The following is a 7,373-nucleotide window of genomic DNA, read 5'->3' on the forward strand; positions in this document are numbered from 1 at the left end:
CCAGCACTTTGGGAGGCCGAGGCGGTCAGATCACTTTGAGCTCAGGAGTTTCAGACCAGCCTGGGCAATGTGGTGAAACCCTATATCTACTAAAAATACAAAAATTAGCTAGGCAAGGTGGTGTGCGCCTGTAATCCCAGCTATTGGGGAGGCTGAGGCAGGAGAATTGCTTGAACCCAAGCTACTAGGGAGGCAGTGAGGTTGCAGTGAGCCAAGATGGTGCCACTTCACTCCAGCCTGGGCGACACAGTGAGACTCCATCTCAATAAATAAATACATAACAATATAAAATTTTTCAAAAATTAAAAAAACAGGCTGGGCATGGTGGCACATGCCTGTATTCCCAGCTACTCAGGAGGCTGCGGTGGGAGGATCACCTGAGCCCGGAGTTCAAGGCTACAGTGAACTATGATCGTGCCACCACACTCCAGCTTGGGCAACAGAGTGCTCCCCCATCTCAAAGTAAAATAAAATAAAAATAAAAAAATAATTTATTAAATTGTACTTAATAGTATTGTCATCAGTTTTGCTAAATAGCAGGACAAGCAAAATTAAGGGACTTCACATGTGTCCTTAGGTATAGTTGTTTGGGGCAGGGCAGCCTCACCCACACAATAGTTCTCTACGTTAGGTGAGTGTTCTCTGGCTCAACTTTACGGTCCAGTGAGGTCGTACTCTACCAGGATGTCAGGGGTCAAGGATTGTGAGAGGAGAAAGTGTTGGCCTAAAGCAGGAGCCTGGGTTTCCATCCTGGCTCCACCACCAGTTCTGCATGGCCGTCCCCACTCCCTTTCCTCCATGACCACATAGAGACGGGGCAGTTGAATGAAATCAGTGGTTCCCAATCTTGGCTCCACTGTGGAACCATTTGCTAACATCTTTTTCTTTTATGGATCCCATATTTAAAAAGATTTTTCCTAAATAGAAATGGACTTACTCATAACTTTTTTTTTTTTTTTTTTGAGAGAGGGTCTCACTCAGTCGCCCAGGCTGGAGTGCAGTGGTGTGATCTCAGCTCACAGCAACCTTCGCCTCCCGGGTTCAAGTGATTCTCCTGCCTCAGCCTCCCAAGTAGCTGGGATTATAGGCACTCATCACCACACATGGCTAATTTTTTTTTTTTTTTGTATTGTAGAGACAGAAGGTCACCATGTTGGCCAGGCCGATTTCAAACTCATGACCTCAAGTGATCTGCCCACCTGGGCCTCCCAAAGTGCTGATATTACAGGCGTGAGTCATCGTACCCGGCCAACTTACTCACATGTCCTAGTTGAAATAGAAAACTGCTTAAGTCACTGTCTCCAGAAGAGCAAAACAAAAAAAGAAATAAAAAAAGAAAAAAAATGGAAAACTGCTGATTAAATTGAGAAAAACATAAGATTATTAACCACCTAAAGAGAAGAAATTTCTGCCAAAAGGGAAAAAATTTTATTTTTACCTTAAGGCAAATTCACAGTTTTTGAGGTTTTAACAAAATACATGCAGAAAGACAAGGCCACTCTTTAGAACGTGCACACAGCTCTAGGCTTGCAAACAGCTGGATTTAATCATATCTAGTCGGCCGGGCGCGGTGGCTCAAGCCTGTAATCCCAGCACTTTGGGAGGCCGAGGCGGGTGGATCACGAGGTCAACAGATTGAGACCATCCTGGTCAACATGGTGAAACGCCGTCTCTACTGAAAATACAGAAAATTAGCTGGGCATGGTGGTGCGTGCCTGTAATCCCAGCTACTCGGGAGGCTGAGGCAGAATTGCCTGAACACAGGAGGCAGAGGTTGCAGTGAGCCAAGATCGCACCATTGCACTCTAGCCTGGGTAAACAAGAGCGAAACTCTGTCTCAAATAATAATAATAATAATATCTAGTCTTCCTTCTAGCCCTAAAATTCTCTAACACGGTCTTAGAATATTATTTTACTGTTTTCAGTGGTTATAGAGCTTTGCCTTACAATTTAGCATTGGTCTTTACCCGTGATTTTGTTTGATGCCAACTTGTTGAGCAGAAAGGCACCCCCTTCCCCCAGCTTTGTGATGGCCTTGCTCTTAGAGGGAACGAGTACTTGCTTTAAGGCTGGGTTCGTGGCTCCCACCTATAATCCCAGCACTTTGGAAGGCCGAGGTGGGCAGATCACCCAAGTGAGGAGTTGGAGATCAGCCTGGCCAGCATCGTAAAATCCCGTCTCTACCAAAAATACAAAAACTCTTCGGGCATGGTAGTGCGCACCTGTAATCCCAGCTACTCAGGAGGCTGAGGCAAGTAAATTGCTTGAACCTGGGAGGTGGAGGTTGTGATGAGCCGAGATCGCGCCACGGTATTCCAGCCAGGGAAGCAGAGCAAGATTCCGTCTCAAAAAAAAAAGGATATCTGCTTCAAGTGTGCAGGCACATGTTTGTGCTGAAAGGCAGGAATGCCAAACTTGGCTGTATGGTACCAACTGGGGCCAGCAGAGTTCCAAGGAGAACGAATGGTTTCTGCAGGCTGGGGGCGCATATCAGACCCTGAAGACTAAGCATGTGCTGGGTCCCTTGTGGTCCTGCACCCATGGTGGTGCATTAAATACCTAACCTATCTTTAAGTGTTTTTGTTTGTCCAAAAAATGTCTTTTTTTTTTTTTTAATCAGAGTCTTGCTCTGTCACCCAGGCTGGAGTGCAATGGCACAATCTCAGCTCACTGCAGCCTCTGCCTCCTGGGTTCAAGCAATCCTCCTGTTTCAGCCTCCCAAATAGCTGGGATTCCAGGCACATGCCACCACGCCCAGCTAATTTTTATATTTTTAGTAGAGATGGGGTGTCTCCATGTTGGCCGGGGTGGTCTTGAACTCCTGTCCTCAAGTGATCCACCCGCCTCGGCCTCCCAAAGTGTTGGGATTACAGGCATGAGCCACCACACACGGCTCTCTTGTCTGTTCTTAAAATGAGTTGGCTATTTGTAAGCTGCTGATTTCCTTGGGACATTGTCTCCATAAACTTTTCATAAAGCATGAATGACTCCACCATTGTTCCACCCAAGCTTCACCGTAACATTGTTTGCTCTTGCTTCCATTTTAGCAGATTTCATCTTGCTCTGATAGAGGCTTACTTCAAACTGATGCCTTATCTTTGTTAGTGCCTCAAACTACATCCTGTTCACTCATGTCGTAGCAAGATAGTATGAGTTTATTATGGTTCAAAAAATGTTAATCCACGCAGTTTTTTTCATAATACATATTTTCCATGAACTGTTTGAAGACCCCTTGCAGATGTCTATTGTTTAAATCACCCAGTTTACCGTACATTTTTTTCCCTTGGATCACTAATTTCTTTCACAGAACATTTTTTTTTTTGAGACGGAGTTTCGCTCTTGTTACCCAGGCTGGAGTGCAATGGCGGGATCTCGGCTCACTGCAACCTCCGCCTCCTGGGTTCAGGCAATTCTCCTGCCTCAGCCTCCTGAGAACATTTTTTTTTTTTTTTTTTTTTTTTTTTTTAGGTAAAGCCTTGCTCTATCACCCAGGCTGGAAGGCAGTGGTGCAATCTCAGCTTACTGCAACCTCACCTCTTTGGTTCAAGCAATTTTCCTGCCTCAGCCTCCTGATAGCTGGGATTACAGGTGCATGCCACCATGCCCAATTAATTTTTGCATTTTTAGTAGAGACATGGTTTCACCATGTTGGACAGGCTGGTCTCAAGGTCTCAAACCAATGACTTCGTGATTAACTTGCCTTGGCCTCCCAAAGTGCTGGGATAACAGATGTGGCCTACAGTAAATTTTATAGCAGCCCATGCTAAGATAGCCATGTATGGGCATAAGAATGTCATATACTCAGCAGGCCTACAACTGTGAGTAAAAGTCTGCAAAGAGGCCACGAGCAGTGGCTCATGCCTATGATCCCAGCACTTTGGGAGGCCATGGCGGATGGATCACCTGAGGTCAGGGGTTCAAGATCAGCCTGGCCAACATGGTGAAACTCCATCTCTACTAAAAATACAAAAAATAGCTGGGCGTGGTGATGGGGTGAGCCACTGCACTCCAGCCTGGGCAACAGAGTGAGACTCCATCTCAAAAAAAAAAAATAAGTCTGCAGAAAGGCCAGTGTTATCTCAAACTTATTTAATTTTTTCAACAATACCTTTGTGAGGTGAATGATGTTATAATCCTGATGTTACAGATGGTGATACCAAGCACGGGACTCCTAAACCAGTGCTCTCTCTCTCTCTCTTTTTTTTTTTTTTTAACAGAGCCTCACTCTGTAGCCCAGGCTGCAGTGCAGTGACTCAATTTCAGCTCACTGCACCCTTTGCCTCCTGGGGTCAAGCAATTCTCATGCCTCAGCTTCCCGAATAGCTAGAATTATAGGTGGCCTAGGCCTCAGCCTCCCGAGTAGCTGGGATTATAGGTGACCCAGGTGGGCAGATCATGAGGTCAGGAGTTTGAGACCAGCCTGGCCAACATGGTGAAACCCCATCGTTACTAAAAATACAAAAATTAAGGTCCAGGCGCGGTGGCTCACGCCTGTAATCCCAGCACTTTGGGAGGCCGAGGCGGGTGGATCATGAGGTCAAGAGATCGACACCATCCTGGTCAACATGGTGAAACCCCGTCTCTACTGAAAATACAAAAAATTAGCTGGGCATGGTGGTGCGTGCCTGTAATCCCAGCTACTCAGGAGGCTGAGGCAGGAGAATTGCCTGAACCCAGGAGGCGGAGGTTGCAGTGAGCTGACATCGCACCATTGTACTCCAGCCTGGGTAACAAGAGCGAAACTCCGTCTCAAAAAAAACAAAAAAAAAACAACAAAAATTAGCCAGGCGTGGTGGTCCATGCCTATAACCCCTACTCAGGGGCTGAAGCAAGAGACTCGCTTGAATCCAGGAGGTGGAGGTTTCAGTGAGCCGAGATGGCACCACTGCACTCCAGCCTGGGCAATAGCGTGAGACTCCATCTCAAACAAACAAACAAACATACACTTATATTATGACCCAGAAAATCCACTCCTAGGCATATACCCAACAGAAATAAGTGCTTATTTACCCCTGAAGATTTGTACAAGAATATTCATAGAAGCACTCTTCACAATAACCCCAAACTGAAAACATATCCAAACCCCCATCAACAGGTGAACAGCACATAAAATGTGCTATGTTCATTCAGTGACAGACCACAAAGCATTAGAAGAAAGGAACTCCTGACACCGACAGCATGCACGAATCTTAGAAACATGTTGAGCAGGCCAGGCACGGTGCCTCATGCCTGTAATTCCAGCACTTTGGGAGGCCAAGGTGGGTGGATCACCTGAGGTCAGGAGTTTGAGACCAGCCTGGTCAATGTGGCAAAACCCTGTCTCTACGAAAAATACAAAAATAATCCCAGCTAGTTGGGAGGCTGAGGCAGGAGAATTACTTGAACAAGCAAGATGAAAGTTGCAGTGAGCCGAGATTCTTCCACTGTACTTGAGCCTGGGCGAGAGAGCGAGACTCTATGTCAAAAAAAAAAAAAAAAGAATCGGGTCGGGCACAGTGGCTCACGCCTATAATCCCAGCACTTTGAGAGGCTGAGGTGGGTGGATCACGAGGTCAAGAGATCGAGACCATCCTGGTCAACAAGGGGAAACCCCGTCTCTACTAAAAACACAAAAATTAGCTGTGCATGGTGGCGCGTGCCTGTAATCCCAGCTACTCGGGAGCCTGAGGCAGGAGAATTGCTTGAACTCAGGAGGTGGAGGTTGCGGTGAGCCGAGATCATGCCGTTGCACTCCAGTCTGGGTAACAACAGCGAAACTCCATCTCAAAAAAAAGAATCACGGTCTCACTCCATTACCCAGGCTAGAGTGCAGTAGTGCAATCATAGCTCGCTGCAGCTTGGAACTCCCAGGCTTAAATGATCCTCCTGCCTCGGACATCAGGCGTGCATCACCATTCCCAGCTAATTTTTCAGTTTTTTTTTTGGTAGAGATGAGAGTCTCGCTATGTTGCCCAGGCTGTTCTCAAACTCCTGGCCTCAAGCAATCCTGCCATGTTGGCCTCCCCAAGTGTTGGGATTACAGGTGTGAGCCACTGTGCCTGGCCTAAAAAAAATATTAAGAAATGGGCCTCCCAGGAATTAAGGTCTTTGTGGGAGTCCTGGTCTCTAGTTTTCTGCCAGCGCTCCCTCTTCCCACACCGTGCATGACCTGGTCCAGACCCCCAACAGCCAGGCCCAAAGGGCAGGTGAGGCGAGAACTTGTGCCTCCTGGTGTTCCTGCTCTTTGTCCCTCTGTCCTACTTAGACCCAGGACTAATATTTGCCTTTTGTACAGCAAACAGGGAATGGAGGAGGGACAGGAGTAGCGCTGAGCGGAGGAGGGCAGGGTAGGACCAGAAGCCTCGCTAGGCCTAGTCTGGGGCAGGCAGGCAGGGAGAGGGAGGGCCCTGTAGTGGAGACCCAGATTTGGACTAGCTCCTGTTCCGGGACAGGTGCAGGTCTTGGGAAGTGACAGAGGATAGACCAAAGGCCCAAGAATCCCTGGACCTGACTCCTCCTCCCAGGCAGCTGCCACACACAAACACACTCCATCCAGGTGCCCTGGATGGGAAAGAGGAAAATAGGCCCCTCCTCCAGTGGCTGAGAGGCTGGGGCACTGTCCCTGGTGCATCCTAGGTCCAGAAGTAAGTTCCATCAGGCCACACCTTTTATCTTTGTCTCTATTTTTGATATCTGTGTATTGTAATTACACAAACCTCCACATTGGCTTATATGCACAGACCTACTGATTACTAAGAGGTTATGATATTCCATGGGTTTTTCATTCCTAATCTCCTTTAGTCCTCGCAACAAAGTATTATTCCCGGCCAGGTGTGGTGGCTCACACCTGTAATCCCAGCACTTTGGGAGGCCAAGGTGGGTGGATCACCTGAGGTCAGGAGTTCAAGACCAGCCTGACCAACATGGAGAAACCCCATCTCTACTAAAAATACAAAATAGGCCGGGTGTTGTGGCACATGCCTGCAATCCCAGCTACTTGGGAGGCTGAGTTAGGAGAATCACTTGAACCTGGGAGGTGAAGGTTGTGGTGAGCTGAGATTATGCCACTGCACTCCAGCCTGGGCAACAAGAGAGAAAATCTGTCTCAAAAAATAAAAAGGTATTATTCCATTGTATAGATGAGGAAACTGAGGCACGCAGAGATTAAAATCAACCACCACTGTATGTTAGGATTGGAAGGAGCTCCAGGAATGTCTCAAAGCTCAACTGGTCAGAGTTGGCTTGAGACTCAGAGAGGGAGGGTGGGAGATGATGTGTGACATTTTTTTGTGACTCTCCTGACCATCCATCCCTGGTCCCAGGAGGATCTGTCCTCTCGGATGGTGGGGGTGGACAGGAGGACTATCTACCAACTTGTCCCCATGGCCCTGACC

This window comes from Callithrix jacchus, chromosome 10, assembly GCF_049354715.1.
Source record: "Callithrix jacchus isolate 240 chromosome 10, calJac240_pri, whole genome shotgun sequence".
Lineage (NCBI taxonomy): Eukaryota > Metazoa > Chordata > Mammalia > Primates > Cebidae > Callithrix > Callithrix jacchus.